We start from the raw sequence: 21,297 nt of genomic DNA on the forward strand, positions 1-21,297 counted from the left end.
TGACTGAAAACTAGTATTCAGTGTAATAAAGGGGAGTTTCATTTATAAAACCAAAGGAGTTAAATATCCTAGAAGACATGTGAAAAAACTTGTATCAGGAACAAAGAAGTGGCCGTTAATGAATGTCAAATGCTGCGAGATCAAATAAATAAAGGCTAAGAACAGACCTTCGATTTGGCAAGATGGGAACAATTGGCGACTTTGAAAGTGAAATGGTGAAGTTGAAAGCCTGAGTGAAGTCAGTGTAGAAGAAGGTGGGAGGTGAGGAAATGGAGACACGAAGTACACACAACTCTTACGAGTTTTGCTAGAAAGATCTTCACACTTCATTTACACTCTCATAGGCTTATCTATACGACTTTTTCCAGACCGCCTTGTTCCTAATCTTCTAATCTTTCTCTTTCCAGGTCCCTGAACAACCACAGCCTATGAATCTACATATATTCTCTTCTAGGTCACTTCACTTTCCATACAAAGTGGATGAACAGGTGCATCATCCCTAAAGCTCAGCCCATTGGGAGGAGTTCCCCTCACCACTCTCTTTCAAGGTCACTCCTGAGTTGAGCAGCAGTCCATTCATAAATTAAGCATGAACTTTTTCCTCTCCTATCATATGGTACCCTATGCATCCATAGGTATGAGCAATAGATGTGAACGAGAGGCACAACATTGTACAACAAGTACAACATTGATGGATGACATGACAGTCTATCCTTTGGCCCTGTTTTTGCCTGATGTACCACATCCATGTTACAATAATTGCTGGGCCCACTAAACATTATGCTTTGGGATTCCTAACAGAGCCCAGTTCATGATGGTCAACTATGGCTGCATGGTCAATCCATGTCCCATGATCAGATGCTGATTCTCTACTAGAACCCAGCAGCATACTGGCTGCTATTTTTTGAGTGGTGTATAATTTTCTGCTAAAGATGTCGTGGTTTTGCTCCAGAAGTCAAGGAGTCTATATTATGATTCCTGGGGCTTGCTATAAATTCCACATGACTTCTTTTTCCACCACAGATATATCTAAAACCAAAGTCTGTAATCTCCATCTCAGACGCTGCTTCCTGAAGAGCCCAATTGCAACAGGTCTCTAATGTCTTTCATCTTTTAAGCAAATTTTAAAATAATAGATATGCTGCAACAAAACCATTATTTCTTTTACATAATAAAGACTAGACAAGAAGTTGAAGGAAATTATTTAGTCAAATATAAAATTAATATAAAGCACCTAGCTATAATAGTATTATATATAATATAATAGTATTTGTAGTACCATATAATATAGTACTAATATAACAGTACTATATAATAGTACCAATAGAATAAAAATATAAATAGTATTAACCTGCTATTCTTCATTAGAAAGATTCCACAACTGAGCCTTCATCAATATGTAGTATTTTAGGGGTAGGAGTACATAGTTATTCCAACTAATGACAGTGAAGAACAATAATAAATAGGTAGGGTGTACTCAGTTTAGGAACACAACAGTCAGCTTTCAGAAATTTTATCACATTAATTGCTGAGAAATAACCTAAAATATGCCTACATGTAGATTTGGAATTGAATCAACCTTTCCATTTTTAAATCACATAATCTCAAATCTAGAATCTGTCTGGTCAACATAGAAAGAGAGTTCTAAAAGTTGGACTCTCAACCTTGACATGTTTCATATATTTTCTGGATGGAAAACTACCAATCCTTAATTACATCTCAAGTCAATTTATTGAACATAATATATTTTGCTGTAAAATTCATGTGACACAGAAGAAAACTTTACAGAATAAAAGACAGTCATTGAAAGTTTAATTACATTATCTCTAGAAAATATCATAACTTCAAAACACAATTTTAAAGTCAAAAGTTTCCAAAAGAAAGAATGTTACATGAGCCCTAACCTATAGAGCTGACCCTGTGAAGTCTCTCAGTTCAAGAAAAAGAAAAATATTTCACTTCCAGTTAATCAATAGATCACTGACAGTAAAATAGCTAATAATACCTTGAGCCCTAAAATTGGGTTTCTTTATCTGCTAGACCAACCAATGGTTTTCAAAATGTACTGTAAGAGAAGATGGCAAAACACTGGTCAGGGCCAAATTCAATCCCATCCCTATCCTAGCCTCTATAAACAAAACAACTCTACTTTTGTCTGCTTCACAGTGTAGGCCCTTGAAAAAGTGTACCTTTGGAAGATGATCTGGGAGAGCAAAGGTATAGCTTGCATACCATTGTCCTAAGCCTGTTGCACTGTATGTGCAGTTGAGTTGATCTGTGCTAATATCGCAAATTTCTATAAAGCTATTCTCCAAGGTCAAAAACCTGTATTAAAGATTTGAGAGTTATAATCAATATCTCTATGTTAGTTTACCCTCTTGATTACATTAATGAGAGTTTTTGGTGGAGGGAAAGAAGAAGAACCCACCCAGAAGGTGGGTTTCGTATACACAAAAGACTATTCAGAATTTTATTTTGGGAGCTAAGAGTTGTTATTCAATTTACTAGATTTACACATTCAAAACTCCAGTTTTCCCCTAATCTTTAAGTTCCACTTGCAAATTTTAATATTGCATTTGTGATTATGCAGATTTTATGAAACATTTTTAAAAGGTCTTTGAATGATGTTTGGTTTCTTTTACATATATATATACACATATATGTACATATTACAGATACATATGCACATATCTACACAAATATATAGGTATATTTATATATGTATACACATATACAGATATGTGTGTGTATTTATATATCTTCTGACATATTTTAAACGGCATTTATAAATTTAAATATTCTTTTTTATTTTTAAATACTTTAACTCAATGCATTAACCAGATGTTCCCAAATACTAAAATGATTTTATTATCCTAAAACTTAAACATAAAAATGTACTGAGCTTTACATTTTCTTGGAAGTTCTAGTTCTGTAAAGAAACATAGTAAGATTTCAATTTAAAATTATTTCTAAATAAATTGCTCAATTATACATTTTAAGTTAAATTTATAGGACTTTAAACACCAAGATTCTCTTAGAAATCAGAGTAAATAAAATGTCAGTCATACACGAATTCCTTCCTAACAAAATAGTTACGCTGTGGTTTTCATTTCCTTTTATAGCAGGTTCTGTGGTATGCTGCTGTGGCAGATTGTATTTTCCAAAAATGGTCACGGCAATATTTCTGGTCATACCACCAAGTGGCAGAGTCTATTTCCCTACCACCTAAACATGGGCAAGATTTTGCCATTGCCTCAAAAAACAGAATGCAGAGGAAGGGATACTGCCACCACGTCATGAGGAAGCCCAGGCCACATAGAGAGGCTGAGAGCCCAAGCTCAGGTCTGGCCTGACAGCTGGCATCGACCACCATCCATGCGAATGAGCAAGTGTTCAGATAATTTCAGCCTCAGCCTTCAAGCTATTGCAAATGATGCTGAGTGGAACAGAAAAGAGTTATTCCCACTGAGCCCTTCCAAAATTGCAAACTTGTGAGCAGAATACAAATTGTCATTGTTTTAACCCACTAAATTTTGGGGAGGTTTGTTAAGCAGCAGTAGATAACTAATCCAGCTGCTCAGAAACCCCTTTTAGGACGGTGGCACCCGTTTTCTCCAGCTGATGGGAGTGTGGGTAGTTGATGGGAGGATTGTCAGCGAGTCACTTTCTGAAAAGTGCCCTCAGCTAAAGAAATTTGCCACACAATGCCTAGATAACTTGCCCTCCTGGAGTTAGCGTACATCAAATGACTAGTTAATGTAGGAGTGATAACTAACATCCTCTTGCCCTAAACACCATCAAAGTGGAAGAACTTGAATTGCTATCCCAGTTCCTGAGCTCTCTGTGAGCTCCTTTGAGACTTCTTCGGGATCCATCACGCATCAACTCGTCTCTTTTCCCAATGCTACTTTCTTCACTCCCCAACAGGTATTGATCCTGAGAGCCATCCCCAAAAGAGTTCCTATACACAAGTCTCCATCTCAGACACTGTTTCCCTGGAATCCAACCTAAGATGCTTTTCTATATTTAATTTAAAATCTTCCCAGAATTGAAAGGTGCACTGTCACTAGTGAAGACAACTATCTAAGCTTTCAAATGGGAGGCTGACTGGATTCTTTTGGCCATCCTGATGTGACATACTGAACTCTATTTATAAATTCACTGTGTCAATAATTTCATTACTCAAAGGAGATGATCGTGTAGTCCAAATCCTTTGATTCAGTATTTATAGAAATCTGCAAAACCTAGGCAGGTACATCATTCAAGCTCCAACCAAGAGACAGTAACCATAGTGGTTATTTAAATTTATTAAAAAGAATTTTAACTAGCAGAAGGTGGATAAAACAGGTAAAAGACAACTCAGAAGAAGCAGATACAAGAAAGCAACTACTACCTCTAGGTTGAGGAAGTGTGGACAATAAAACAAAAATAAAAACAAACCAAAACCAAACAAACAAAAGAATGAAAGACTATGAAAGCCCTGCCCCCAAAGTTGAGATTCAGATCACTTCCAAAAGGTGAACGTGGAGACTCCTGGTGGCAAAGAAACTTCCCAGAGGCTGTGAAGGGGAGCTAGTTTGCAGAAATGGCCTACAGTTGCTAGAGGGTATGGCCAGGACAGAGATGCTCAGAAGCAACCATTGGTGGGGAGATCATAACCAAAGGGCACAGTTGGATTGCTTCTGCAGGACGCTCCTGGGCTCTCGCATTGGATAATAATAATAATGGAAGACCAGAACCCCAAAGGGAGGTATCCTCCTCTGTCATAGCCTTATAGTGTCTCTCCAGCGCCCTCTACTGATGATGCCTAACATTTTTGCCAGTCAGCAAAGTAAATATGTTAACTGGGTCCAGTTTCATTACCACAAAGCAGGGGAAAGAGATGGATTTGGAGCTGAAAGAAAATAATTGATTACTGGCACACCAGATTAATAACTGGATTGGATTCTGCGTTTCTTTTGCTCTTTATACTACCTAACTAAAAGCTTAAAGACTTTTGAACTTGACAGAATTCTGCACAATTTCAAATCCTCAGCACCGTACAATCTGAATTGCATTTAACATGCTACCTGATTGAATTTTGGTTAACTCACATGGCTTTTCATATCTGACTTTTGCACCTTATGAGATCAGTTTATAGTCATGCTGCATAATACAGTGTTTGTTACCTCAATTAACAGGGAATTTATTTCAAGGAAGCACATGAGAATAATTAATACAAGAATAGGAATCTTTGCCATATAATAATCAGTCTTCATTTATACGTAGGAAAAAGTCATATTTTAGCAGTTATTTAGCTGTTTCTAAACCCAGAACACACTTCAAGTAGTAGAAGAATCCAATGTAGAACTAGTGGCTGTATTAGCTCATTGTCCCCTCAACAGCAATGTGGTAATGATTCTTTCACAACGCAGTGTCTCAGCTGATCTCTATCTTTTCTTCTGTACCTACCGAGCAAGTACCTTACTTTTACTCTGTAATGATTTTTCAAACTTCACAGCATATTCTAATTTCGAATTAATTTATCCTAACTACAGCTTCTCCCTGCTAGCATCTGCATGTGCCTTTTCTTTGTAGGTTCTTTAGCTTCTCTTTCTGCTACTATATGCTGATGTTTTCTCCATATCTCTAGTTCAAATTACAAAGAAATATACTTTGATTGGTTTGGTCAATTAATAATATCTCTTCTTGAAAGTTACTAAATTTCAAGCCACCTCATAAGCCCCTGGTCATCTTTTAGGTTGGTTCTTATTGAGTTAATGGTCAAACTCTGATCCAATCAGCTATAACCCATGGTACGAGTTCATGTAGTAGAGAATATAGTCATCACTTCTATGTTAGAAATAAATAGAGTTGCTTTTCTCAGCAAAGTACTGTCCACATGAAAGGGATATATTTGAATGGTGGACCAGACCAAGGACTTTGAAAGGCCCTCCCTAGTACAGCACTCAATCTAAAAATCCTGATTAAAGGGAGTTCCCCAAAGAAGTTCCAGTCAATGCTTCCCAACAGTGACTTTTATCACTTTCCATCAGCACCATCAGTTGCTTCTGTTGACTGTGCTGACTAACAACAATATGTTCTCCCATGGGTTTCTCTTTTTGACAGTGCCGTGCGTGCCTTGCCAACAGCTTGCAAGCCTCTTGGAGAATGAAGAGTTCACAGTTGCTTTCTCAGCATAACTCACAACTGAGGCACTGCTGAGGCACAAATTTTTTAAGGTTTTTTTTATAGCCACCTAATATTGCAATTGGAATTGAGCCATTTCTCTGAAGCCTCCTTGGTTCACAGTCAGCTCACAGTCACAAAGTGCAATATGCCCTTTTAGAGGGAAGATTTTGCAATATGGAGCCTTCCACAGACACAAATTATGAAGAATGAAAACTACAGTGATGGAAGGAACCTATTGATTTAATTTAAATCCTACTAATGTGAATTTGGATTTGGCTTTAATTTTACTTTCGTATAAACTATTTATAGAAAGAGGCAAATTAAACATAGATGCCTGGAGTTTGGAGGGCCCCTTTGGATTCACGGTCAACACCCCTCATTTTATAGATAAAAGAAAAAAAAGCCAAAGAAAAGTTCAGAGGGTTATTCTCTTTGTCAATAGATAAATCAAGATTACAACCCAGGCTCCTTGAAACTAAACTTTACAGTCTTCTTTCTAGATACCATGCTGCCCCTAGTGTTATCCACATTCATAAGAACTAGAGATTTCATCCATAAGAACAAATTTCACTCAGTTTAAAGATCTATTGGCAAACCAAGAGTGCATGAGGTAATTTTAAATGATCCAAAGAAGATCTGATATAAAAGTTCATTTCACACTATTTTGCCATTTATTAGTATAACCGTGCATACTTAAAAATATGTTTGCCTTATCATCTAAAATAATTCTTCTAAGATCAAATTAAGGCCCTAACAAGTAAAGAATAAAGTTGTGTATTGTGGTGGGGGTGACGAGGCAGACTCACTTAAAACAACAACAATAGAAACAACATTATAATTAATACACAATCTTTCTCACCATATCAATGAGTCCCTTTTCTGCAGTTATAGGTAGGGATAATTGGTGTCCTGAGGTATCTTAGGGGTCTGTGAGAAAAATCACAAAATAAAGGGCATTAAAGAACCTCTTTTGTAATAGGAGGAATCAAACATTGTAAAAAATAAGAGGAAAAATAAGTCAAATTAGAGTATTATAGTCAGTTTTACCATTTATTTCCGTTTATCTCCCTTCCAAAAAAAGGATAGATATTTATAAAGAGAAGAACAAAACAAATCAAACAGAAATAAGCAAACATAAAATACTGACTTGATACATTATAAGAAGAAAAAAACTAAAAGTGTGTAACAGATATATCAGGGGAAGACAGAATAAAAAGAAAATAGAGCAACTAATAAATGAGAGGAAGCAAATAATTAATTATTCCACTAAGAAGGCTGATATATTGAGCTCATTTAAAAAATGTCTTTAAAAAAGAATGAAGAAGAAAAATTTAAATAAGGGGGAAGTAACGAAGACAATGAAAAATGCTAATAAAAATGTTGAGAAGGGAAATGGGGAATATATTGTAAAATAGAGAATAGTGATTCAGAGGATCTTAGGTGGGGTTAAAGGATCCTTATAGAGAAAACACTGACCCATACATAGGCAAACATATGAGCACTGTCTTGTATTTAATATATTTAATTGAATTAACTATGAAATTCTAAAAACATATAAATCACACTTTAAAATATGTATTATTCAAGAAGGATTTCACAGGAGATGCAGAATCGGTACATAGGTTTCTATTGTCCTCCTTTTCCTCTTACCTTTGAGTTCCTAGCCGATCATCTTTCAAGAGATCTCTGGCATAAAATGCATTTGACTAGCACTCCCCAGTGCAGCCCATTCAGCCCTATATCTAGGCACCCAGGAAGACCAGAAAACAATGAAAACTTACAACACTGAAAACTAAGACTGATTAACAAACTACTGCCAGAAATGTTGAGAAATACCAGTCTAGACTTTGTAGCATATCTACCTTACGAAATGGAGCCCATGTATTTAAACGGTAGGAATATGTTTTGTACTACTTCATTGCCTAATCCTTGAATCATGGCCTGTACCAACCCAAAAGCTTCCAACCACTTAATTCTTCATGAGTGAGGATGGCCGCATCACCATTCTATGCCCTCATCTACATTCCTAGTTCTTCATTGATTCAGAAATGACAAGTCTTGGGAAATCACAGAGTAAGAGTGGAGGGGGAGGATAGAGTAGAATTACAGTTAGGGTTCATTTAGTTTCCCGTAAACAAAGTATTGTTGGTGGAATCAGAAACTGAAAAAAACCTTGGTTTACTATATCCCGAGACTTGTATCTATTCACTTAAACCATTGATTGATTTAAATCACCTGAAGACCAGGAAATGGAAGTAGAAGATTCCACATCAAGATATCAGCGCTATACAAGATGAATAAATTCCAGATACTGAGGATTTAGTCTGAGAACTTTGAATTTGAATCTTTATTAATGAAGAAAGGAATATGATCATTACTCAAGAAAATAGTACTTGAACCAAGACATTGATAGGAAACCAAGAATGCACAACCAGAATTAAAATGCACATTAATGCTGCATTAATAGAATGAAAATAAAAATCATATGACCATCTCAATAGACACAGAAGCATGGCCACAGATGCCTGGCAGCCATAGAGCACATCTTATAGTGCACCCAGGTAGGAAACCAAGCCAGCAGCCCTGTCCAACTGTTGAATGTAGTTTCTGGCCCCGCATAACTGGAGAGCCTGAACGTTGATTCCAAACAACCTCAAAGGCCAACTTACAATCCCACCCAGCAGCAGAAGCTGGCATACAGCCTATTTGATTCATGAACACAGCCTTAGGCCTCATCCATGCAGGGATCCCAGGCAGTGACCCCACCCAAATGCAAAGCATAGCCTGAACAACAAATAGATCAAAGAAGAAATCAAAATGGAATCAAAAAATATTTTGAGACAAGTGAAAATGGAAACACAGCATGCCAAAACTTACGAGATGCAGCAAAAGAAATTCTAAGAGGGAAGTTTATGGCAATAAATACATACATCAATAAAAAAGAAAGATCTCAAATAAACAACCTAACTTTATACCACAAGGAACTAAAAAAAGAAAAAGAAACTAAGCTCAAAGTTAGCAGAAGAACAAAATTATAAAGATTAGAACAGAAATCTCTATTTCAAGAATACGAAGACAATAGAAAAGGTTAACACAACTAAAAGTTGATTCTTTGCAGACATAAATAAAATTGATAACTTTTAGCTAGACTAACAGAGAAAACAGAGAGAAGATCCAAATAAATAAAATTATAAATGAAAGAGGTCACATTACAACTAACAGACTGTGTGAAGTCTACAGAAATACAAAAGATCATGAAAGACTGCTATGTACAATTATGTTCCAACAAACTGGACACCCTAGAAGAAATGGATAAATTCTTAGAAACATAAAACCTACCAAGACTGAATCATGAAGAAAATCTGAACAGATCAATAATGAACAGACCAATATAGAAAACTGAATCAATAATCAAAAATCTCCTGCAAAGAAAAGCCCAGGACCAGATACTTTCACTGGTTAAGTTTACCAAACATTTAAAGAATAATGCCAATCCTTCTCTAATTCTTCTAAAAAATTGAAGAGGAGGGAACACTCCCAAACTCATTTTATGAGGCCAGCATTATCCTGATACCAAAGCTAGATAAGGATATTACAAGAAAAGAAAACTAAAGGCCAATATCCCTAATGAACATAGAAGCAAAAATTCTCAACAAAATACTAGCTAACCAAATTCAGCAGCACATTAAAAGAATCATACATGATGATTAAGTGGGATTCATCCTTGGAATGCAAGGATGGTTCAAATTACAAATCAATAAATGTGATACATCACATTCATAGGATGAAAGATAAAACTTGTATGATTATCTCAACAGGTGCAGAAGAAGCATTTAACAAAATTCAACATCCATTCATGATAAAAACTCTCAACAAATTAGGTAAAGAAGGAACTTCAAAACAATAAAGGCCATATATGACAAGCCCATAGCTAATAGCATACTCAACGGTGAAAGATCAAAAGCTTTTCCTTTAAGATCAGGAACAAGACAAATGTGCCCACTCTCACCACGCCTATTCAAAACAGTACTAGAAGTCCTAGCCAGATCAATCAGGCAAGAAAAAGAAATAAAAGGCATCCAAATCAGAAATGAAGAAGTAATATTGTCTCTGTTTGCAGATGATATGATCTTAAACACAGAAAACCCTAAAGACTGCACCAAAAAACTGTTAGAACTAATAAACAAATTTACTAAAGTTGCAGGATACAAAATCAACATGCGAAATTCAGTTGTATTTCTCCACACTAATGACAAACTATCTGAAAAAGAAGTAAAGAAAATAATCCCATTTATGATAGCATCAAAAACAATAAAATAATTAGGAATAAAATAATTAGGAATATATTATAATTAGGAAAGATCTCTACATTGCAAACACTGATGAATGAAATTGAGGAAGACACAAATAAATGGAAAGATATCTTGTGTTCATGAATTGGAAGAATTAATATTGTTAAAATGTCATCCTACCCAAAGCCATTTGTGGATTCAATGCAGTCATCATCAAAAGCCCAGTGGTATTTTTTACAGAAATAGAAAAAACAATCCTAAAATTCATGTTGCTAAAATTTACAAGACCTCAAATAGCCAAAGCAATCTTGAAAAAGAACAAAACTGAAAGCATCACAATTCCTGATTTCAAACTATACTACAAATCTATAGTAATCAAAACAGTATGGTACTGGCTTAAAAATTGACACATAAACCAATGGCACGGAATTGAAAACCCAGAAATAAACCCACGCATGTACGATCAAGTAAGTATTTGACAAGAGATACAAGAATATTCAATGGGGAAAAGATAGTGTTTTCAACAAATGGTGTTGGGAAAACCGGATATACTTATGAAAAGAATGAAACTGGACCTGTATCTTACACCACTTACAAAAGAGACTCACATGTAAGACCTGGAACTATAAAACTCCTAGAAGAAAACATAGAGAAAAAGCTCCTTGACAATGGGTTTGGCAATGACTTTTTGAATATGACACCAAAAGCTCAAGCAACAGAAGTAAAAATAAATAAGTGGGACTATATCAAACTAAAAATCTTCTGAATAACAAAATAAATGATCAACAAAAAGAAAACACCACCTACGGAATGGGAGAAAATAGTTGCAAATCACATATTTGATAAAGAGTTAATACCCAAATTATATAAGGAACCCATACAGCTCAAGAGGAAAAAAACAAATAATCTGATTAAGAAATGGGCAAAGCATCTGAATTGACATTTTTCCAAAGAAGATATATGAATGGCCAACAGGTACATGTAAAGGTGTTCAACATCACTAATCATCAAGGAAATGCAAATCAAAACCACAATGAGATATCACTTCACACTTGTTAGAATGCCTATTATGAAAAAGACAAGAGATAAGTGCTAGCAGGTATGTGGAGAAAAGGGAACCTCTGTGCAGTGTTGGTGGGAAGGTAAATTGGTACAGCCTTTATGGAAAACAGTATGGAGTTTTCTCAAAAAATTAAAAATAGAACTACCATATGATCCAGCAATAATAATTTTGAGTATATATCCAAAGGAAATAAAATCACTATCTCGAAGACATATCCATAGCCCCATGTTCACTGCAGCATTATTTACAATAGCCAAAACGTGGAAACAACATAAGTGTCCATCTACAGATGAATGGATCAAGAAAATACAGTATATACATACAATGGAATATTATTCAGCCATAAAATGAAGAAAATCCTTCCATTTGTGTCGCAGGAATGGACCTTGAGGGCATTATTCTAAGTGAAATAGGTAGAGACAGACAAGTACTATATGATCTCCCTCATATGTGGAATCTAAAAAAGAAAAACCAAACTCATAGAAACAGAGAGTAGATTGGTGGTTGCCAGGGGTGCCAGGTGGGGTGGGGGAAATGGGTGAAGGTAGTCAAAGGGTACAAACTTCTAGATATAAGATGAATATGTTCTGGGGATGTAATGCACACCATGTGACTACAGTTAATGAGAGTCTGTTGCATTCTTGAAAGTTGCTAAGAGAGTAGATCTTAAACCTTCTCACCAGACACACACAAAAATGGTAACTATGTGAGGTGATGGATGTGTTAATTAATCTTATTGTGGCAAGCATTTTACAATATATACTTATATGAAATCATGTTGTACACCTTAAACTTAGACCATATTATAAGTCAATTATATCTCAGTAAAGCTGGAAAAAAATAAAATAAAATGATGGAAACATAAAAAATTATCACTCTCAAGATATTTTTGAAACAGCAAATGAAAAGCATTCTCTACCAAAATTTGTAGTTAGGTTCTTAAGTGAACTAGTCAATAACTTTAATAAAAATCTAAGTGAAATATGATAGATAGGAAAAGTAAGGAGTTAGAATGTTGAAAATTTTAGAATTTTCACTGAATTTATTAGTGTGTGTGTGTGTACATGAGTGTGCATATGTGTGAATAAGCAGAAAAGGGAAGTTTGAAGTAGGAAAATATGGAGGATAATGTCTCTTTATTTACTGAGTCAGACAATCTTTCTTGGGCCACATTCTCCAGATGTCAGTCCTTCTCATTCAAGTAATAAGGGTTGGGGTAAATTAGATAATAGATCTGTTTTACAATACCTATGTATCAGAAAACACAGTGAATATCCCTTGTTACTCAGGATCCATTTCTCTTCCAAGGACAGTGCCATTGTTCTTCTGAGTCATCCCTGATTCCAATCTTGTGTTTTGAATAGGACATGACATGGTCTTAAGGCCTCATACCCCAAAGCAGAAATGAACACCCAATATAAGCTAGGCCACTCAGAGCCCTTCTCTGAATTTTTTACTTTGGACCATAGATAATCTAGTCAGCACTTTCTATGTGTGAACAGTGTCTCTGGAGGGGCTCATTATCATGTTCCCAAACACCAGAAAGTCAGTTTGTGCCAAAGAAGATAAGGCCAACATAAAGAGAAAAGCAAAGACAATGATTGACTGACTGTCTTGGGGATTAGCCCTGCACTTTCTTGGATTTGGTTATATAAGATATCCTAGAGCCTTTCTAATACATTTTTTTGTTGCATTTAAGCATATTTAAACGGGTTTCTCATACTTATAAACAAGGGCTCTGGTGAATACAGTGTAATAGAGGAATGCACATTTTCAACAACCAGACCAGTTCCACTGAAGCAATATAATGGTCAATGGATAATTGATATAGTCAATTAGACAGGAATAAAGGTATAGACTGTGTGATGGGAGAGAGGGAAAAAACACCTAGTACATTTGTTAATTTAATGGAAAGAAAGCCAGGATGGGATCCTTTAGGGACAGTATTTCTCAAAATGCAGCCATCAACCCGCATCATAATCATTTAGAGTTACTGCTAAAGTGCACATTCCTGGGCTCCAGCCTGGACCTAGGACATCAGAATCTCTGGGAAGTGAGAGGGACCTCCTTAAATAGCACCCCAGGTGATTATAATGTGGGTTAGAGGTTGAGAGCCACTGCATTAGAGGAATAGTTGCCCCTATTAAGATGCTGATAAAATGTAGCTTTGTGAAGTAATGCATGCATCTTGAGGACCCAGTTGTGTAGAGCGCAGAAAAACAATATATTAGAAAAATCCAGACAGTATTTTCCTGTTGCTTTTGTGTTGCAATGTCTGGAAATGGAGAAAGTGCAGATAAAAGCACAGGACCTTAGAACTAAATATCAATAACAAAGCAGACTAAAAGTTTTTTTATAAAGGGAAAATATTGACCTGATAGTCTTACATATAACAAAGATGATTTCTACATCCATTTGTTGCTGGTATATGAATATGTTTTATGCCATTGCAAATAGCCAACATACACATGAAATGAAATGAAAAATCCATTTGATTCAATGAATCAGTGGCCTATCATAAAACAACCACTCCAAAATGTCTAATTTCCCCTCAATTCTATCAAATAAATTTGTCACTGAAATGGTGATTTCAGATTCCATTAAGACTGCCCATCTGCTACAACCAAATTTTCTCACCTCAGAAATGAACTCATAATTTTATGGCTTCTACTGATTTGAAGGATCTTAAATCAGAGACCCAAATCCAGACAATTTTCAGAGAAAAGCTATTTGCTCCAAGTAAATTTCAAACCAAATGGATAAACAATCAAATGAAGAACCATCATGCATAGGATCATTTGCTCAATGCAGTTCATTTTGTATCTAGCCAGTAAGCACCTGTTTTTTATAAGAAATGCAGGAGTTAATGCCTCTGAGAAGAACAGCCACAATCTAACCATCTTGTCAAATCCATTCCCTGGAACCTCAGGGGTAGAGCCTTCCTACCAGCTTCAGGGAGGCCACATCAGTCTTTCTTTCCATTCCTCAATCTTTCATTGTCAGACCGGTTGGTAATTGGTTTTTAATTGGTTCATTTACCCGAATGATTTATACTGCCTCAGGTAGACAAGATTTAATGACACCCATTACCGTGCTTTAGATTATTTCACAAATAGATATGCTGTTGTCCTTCAAGACTGAAGATCCGTGCATATGAGTATTATCATTCACGTATCTGTAATGTAGAAAAAGTCCAGTGCCAGGCTAACAATGATAAAAATAATAGTTTATCAAGTATGAACTATGAACCAGGCATTTTGTTGTGCTTTCTATGCATTATCTCATTTAACAGGCATTTTCATAAGAACAGAAATAAACAGAAACAATCAATGCCCAAAGAGTTGCATTTGTTCTGAACTGAGGCTGTTTACAACTGCTTCTCCTTAATTTTTCAAATGATCAGTTCCTTTGCTCAAAATTAGTCACTCCACTTTGAGCAGTAATAACATACTGGGGAAATCACGAGAGAGACTAGCTCAGAAATCTAGGTTCATTCTTAATTCTGGTAATAATTGTGAGACTTTAAACCATTTACTTAACCTTTGGGTGTAGACTGGCTCTCCTGAAAGGACTTTCACAGTTCTGAAATAATGTGGCTCTCTACGTATTCCTATTTCTCATTTTGATTGATTAGCTACTTGGGGTGCTGTCAAATCTTCTATAGTATAACCTATGCTTGTACTTCAATGTTCTCTTAAAATATAATTTCTGCCTAAACAGTTTAAAAACATTTGGCTCATCATTCAGTTACTTAGGAGTTATGTACTGTCACACAAATGCCTCGTCCAAGCAAGGACACCTTCTCAGGAACTACACTGGCTGTGCAGCTAAAAGAGCAATCAAAAATAGCAAGTGCATAGGTATAGAGTTATAGGAAACTTAGGTATGTTCTAACAATAAAGAGACTAATTTTTCTACTTCAATATGTCATTTCTTTTATGCGAATATCCTAGGAACACAGTAAAATATTTTAAAATGTTTCTTATAATTAATTTTCATATATACACATCATACATGTGAATTAAGAGACGTATTGATATTTAGAAATAGATTCTAATGTTGTTTATGTAAAACAACAAATTCAAATGGACTCTTCTGATTGAGTTGGGATAAATTTAGAGAGGTACATTTTAGTTAGTATCGGAGCTTCATTGAATTATAAAGATTTGCACAGAAATCGTAAAAGAAATAATTGGGCATGACATCAACTCTCTTGCTTTAACAAACCTAAATATTTTCACAGGACTATTTTTTCTTACTTGGATTAAAAAAATTTTAGTATTTACTTTATCCTCATGGTAATTGACAGACTTTTGTTGAATATCCACTACTTCAACATATACAAATTTTTAGGACAATGTTACATTTTTCTAATATTTTTCAGAGTGTCCCAAGTTTAGGGAAGCAGATTTACAAAGATTTACTTAAGTACTGTTGTGTCACAATTCTAGATGAGTGCAAGCACATTTAGATGTGATCAGATCTTTACTTGTGCCTAACACGTGCGTGTCTTGATGCTTCATATAAGTTCAACTCAGTTGTATATAAATGTAACTGGAAGAAAAATAGAGTGGAGTTGGGGGAGGGGGTCATTTACCTCAGAATTTATTTGACCTAAGGAAGAGAAAAGTCTTCATTTTAAATGTATTTATTACCCAGATGATGGGCATGCAGGAGCTGAAATCTCTGTTGATTGGAAAGAATTTAACAGCAGTAGATCTTTTATGTATTTAAGGACGTTTGTATATATTTCTCTTCCTTAATTTAGCTCTGTGCTGTCCAATCCAGTAGCCAATAGCCACTTGTGGCTACTAAACCCTTAAAATATGCCTAACTTGAATTGAGATGTACTGTAAATGTAAAATACACACCAGATTCTGAAGACCTGGTATGTAAACAAAGAATGTAGACTATACGATTAATAATTTTTATATTGATCACATGTTGAAATTATAAATTTTAGATGAATTGGTTAAATAAATGTATTATTAAATATCATTTATTTCTTTTTACTTTTTTAATGTAGCTTTCAAAAATTAACATTATATGTGGCTTAAATCATGTTTCTATTGGACAGTGCTGATCTAGATTCAGACTGTATTGCCTCTGACAATTATCTTTTGTCATTGGGATATGTGTATGTGTGGTTTTATGAGACCATTACCTGCCAAATGATTAGGAATAACACAAGGCTTTGAGTTGACCCAGACCAGGAGTGGTCAAATCTTACCTGGATTGTCTTGCTGAAACGAGGATGAAACCGTCCCTTGCATCCTTCCTCACTACCATCCCCTTCCCCACCCTCGATTACCATGGCATCATTCTAAATTTAATAATTTAGACTTTGGTAAAATATACTACACATCACATCACATCTAACACTACATGTCAGGCATAGGTCTCAACTCCTTACAACTATCAATTCATTTAATTCTCATAGCAATTCTATGAAGTAGATTTTATTATAACCCCCATTTTATAGATGAGAAAACTGAGATACAGAAAGCTAATAAACTTGCCCAAAAGTCACATAGCTAGTGAAAAGTAAAAATGAGGCAGTCCGGAGTCACAGTCTGAATCTGAGCACATATATTTTACTCTCTGTCATTTTCATTGACCAATAACCCACATATTCCACTCTCTACCCCACCTCAACTGCTGGGTTCTTCACGCTTTTGGTACTCCCAGGTCCCTCTCTTTTTCTCAGAAATTTCTCAATTTCTACTTTATCACTCAGAGCAATTTAGCGTTCTTGGCCCCATGCTATATAATCTGGGCCTTCCCACACATGTTCTGAGGTTCATCTTTTTAAAACCAAATGACAAAAGGGGAAATAGTTTTTAAGGACAAAAAAATCCACTCTCTTAGAAGATAGCAGCATCTGTAGATACTTGTGAATTTAAATAACATTTTGTTTCTCTCCATTACACTTATAACAACTTTGTGTAAGAAATATTGATATCATTATGCAAATTAAGAAACGGAGTCACAGAATGTAAATAACATTTCTAAGGCCACACAGCCATCAAGGGGCAGAAAAAGGGATTCCTGCCAGGCAGAGTCCATAGCTCACTGTACTAGTCATTCTGCATATCTATACATATCACTTGAGGTTCTTCTGGGTGCTCTGTCCTGGGGCCTCACCTCTACCAGAGCTCACATATCAATTAAGTTAGATCTCCACCAGAGTTCACGTATCAATTAAGTTAGATGGCCATAGCTCTGCTTGCCATACATGAGTTATCACCAAACTGCCACCAGATACTGCAAGGATATCTGAGCCACCCTTCCTGAGAGCACAGCATTGTGTTGTCCATTAACTTTGAGAACACACCTCCTCCAACCATCTATGTTATTGTCTTTCTCCAGATTGCAGGAAAGGAATCTGTAGACATGTTTCCTGTGAGCACAAATGTTGTCTTTGGCCAAAAACCTGTGTATCTTAAGGAAAAAAAAAACCTCTTTAGTCTATAATTGTTATCACCACATAGATAAAGGGAAGATGAAGGTCAGGGAGTGCTATTTTCTCTCGGCTAAATAAGGAAATAATAAATGCTTTCCAGACATAGGAAGATGGAAAAATTGAGGCTATTAGAAAAGAAATTATTAGTGGATCAAAAATAGTTAAAATAAATGTGAATGTTCAGAACTTGACTGGAGAGCAAACTAATCAGCCAATGAAACACTTTTGAGTTAATAATGAATGTCTCATCTCAACTTGAAACAGATCTGTCTGCTCTATTGGAAACATATAATATCAAAGGAGAGGAAAGCTGTCCCATAAAGGCATGGTAGCATTTGAACATCAATTTGACAGGTAGTGTAATTTTCGTACTAAGGACCGTGAATATCATATTGAAGCCTACTACAGAAATACTACTCGAATTCTTCACATAAGTCATCTGAATAGGAAAAGTTTCAGCAGAAGTCAGAGGAGATATGGGAAAAAAGACTGAGGCTGATGAATTTCACTTATGACCAAAAAACCATGACCTTGACTTATTTCCATTTAATACTAATCTATTCTCTCTAAACCAGGAACAAGTGGAACTGAAATCAGTCAGAAGCCAGAGTTATTTCTGCTCCAGATTTGCTCTAAGTAGTGCCATGTCATCCGAATACATTTGTATGCAAGTGACAAGTCTCAGAGAATGTTCAGTTCTGATCTGTGCTTTTTCTACTATTTTAAGTACCAGAGAAAGATGATAGTGATTTGAACTCCTGTGTTTCAAGCATATAGCACATGGCATGCATGTAGAAGATGAGAAAAACATTTTATTAGTCTTCTTTCAGTGTTATCTTGTATAATATATTCAGGAGGTAGCTTTTTATTACCAATATAGGAAAAAGTTTTGAAATGTCAAGCTCAAATTTCAGTTGTTTTAAAATATGTTTTTCCCTAGGCCCAGAATTCTGTCACTATGCAGAGTGTGGAAAAGCTTTGACTAGTTGTGTATTTCCATTTCAATGTGAGTTACCAGAATAGAAGAAACATAGCAGCAACTATGATGACATCCCAACCCCCTAGTGGCCTCTAGATTCAGGTTTGGTTACAGCCAAGTCATCAGACAAACTTCTTTAAATACTTTCTGAATGGCCTTCAAGTCTTGGGCAAAACTTTATGCTCGTAGGACTAACATATGAATGTACTATATGGAACTAAAAACCATTGTTGACTTTTGTATACAATTAGACAGACTTTGCAAGTTCACTAAGAGAATCACTTAGTCACAAACCAGGGCTGTATTTTATTTATTAAGCATAGTGGATTTTTTTTTTGAGCCAATATTTTAGAATTAGACTGTATACTGAAATCTGCATTCCTACCCTCTCTTGAAAAATTTGAAGATATGACAACTTGGGACCCAGACTTCCTCATGGCAATAATTTGCAAGATCCAAGTATCTGAAGCTCCGTTAAATCTCCAGTTCTTCAAAGCCCTATCCTTCCCAAGCAACTAATTGGCCAAGCATCTCTAATTTTAGTTACCTAGTAAACTCCTGTAAACATTTTGTGTTGTGACCTTGACCTAAAGAGTCTAGATCCATGAAAATCCCCCCACAGAGCAAAACTGATAAAGTACAACCTTCATGAGTGTATTCTCTGCTCCCACAATGCTAAACACTGCTGCAGAAAACCAGAGTTATGAAAATTGGTGCTATTGTTGAGTTTATAGTTTCCCGCCTCCACAGGATCCAGCAATGTTTTTACTTTCTCCGGAAAAGTCCCTTTCACACTTTCTAGAATGTCTATTCCCACAGTGTACCCTAGTCTTTAATTTTCTTCTCCCATGTTCCAGTCTTTATGGAGAAAATAAAGTCCATGGAAGAACTCACTCAAATTACTGTCCTCCTGCTGCTATCCTTTCCTATTTCACCTCTGTCACTTCACAGCTGTGTGATCTTAGGCAACCCTTTAAAGATTTCTTAGCTTCTAATTTCTCATCAGGCAATTGAAGCTCCTATGCCTATCTCCCAGTGTGACAATTATTAAATTAGATTAGTGATTTAATAATCAGTAAATAAGCTCAGTGACTGACCAAGAAAGGTGTTTTCCTTCGTGATATCGTCTCTGTGCTTTACAGGATGGAGGTGTCTGCTCCGGTCCACCTTGACTCTTTCTGAATTTTTCTTCCTAAATAATCTGCCTTGTTCGATCTGTCATCAACTTGAACTCCTGAAATTTTGCTTATCCATAGGATTCTGTCTTTGATCCTTTTCTAATCTCATTCTACGTATTCTCCCAAGATTATCACAGCCATCCCCATGGATTCTAAACTGCTTCCTGTATGCTGATGTCTCTGTGTCTATACATCAAACTTCTTTTTTCATACCTTGATCATAGGATTCTCACACTCCCGTTCATCCTCCATTCTGCAACCTGAGTAATATTCGCCAAAAGGCAAAACTGATCCTGCCAAAAATAATCTCTTTTAGTTTTGGGCTAGCATGCAGGATAAATTCCAAATTTTTAAGATCACCGTACAAAGATCTTCACAATAGGCACACAACCTGTTTTCTGCATCATCTCATATGACTGCTACGACATACTGTGCCGTACTGTATTTCTCAACCCTTACCTAGTTATTTCGGCCTCTTTTTCAACTCTGTGACTTTCACATGCTGTTCCTTCTTCCAGATATATAATTCTTCCCCCTGCCTCCCAATATGAATATTCTCATTGTTTCTTTAAGGTCTAGGTCAAAATATACCTCTTTATGGAAACTTCTCCCTCTCCACAATTAACGTAGTTGCCCAGGCCTTTAGGTTCCCAAAGAAATTATCAGTTTACTTACATCACAACACTGCTTCCCTTCTCTCCTGCACCCAAAATAAATAGATCCATGCACTAATTTTGAGATTTCTTAAGGATAGGAATAGTGTTTCACATGTGAATCTTAAAGTCCCAGTAGAGTACCTGTCCTATGGTTGGATAGAGATAATGATAATTTGCTTTAACAAAAGTTTATTTTGTGCTGACTTCACTGTGTTACATCTCTCAATCCCCACAACAACCATATGAGTTAGGAATTATTATTTAAAGTAGAGAAAAATGAGATTCAGTGAAGTTATGGGTTAAAATTTGTAGTGGTAGAATCGGGATATCAATCTCCAAACTCCATGCTCTTTCTCATATATACACCTTATAGTTTCTTCAGTAAATGCTTATGGAATTAGTGAATGATTCAATAAACCAATACAAGGTGTCAAGTAATCCTTGCCAATTTTCACATAGTTAACTATTAGGATAGTATGCATATAACGCTCTTTA

This window comes from Ceratotherium simum, chromosome 1 (genome assembly GCF_057802395.1).
Source record: "Ceratotherium simum simum isolate JZ-2026a chromosome 1, ASM5780239v1, whole genome shotgun sequence".
NCBI lineage: Eukaryota > Metazoa > Chordata > Mammalia > Perissodactyla > Rhinocerotidae > Ceratotherium > Ceratotherium simum.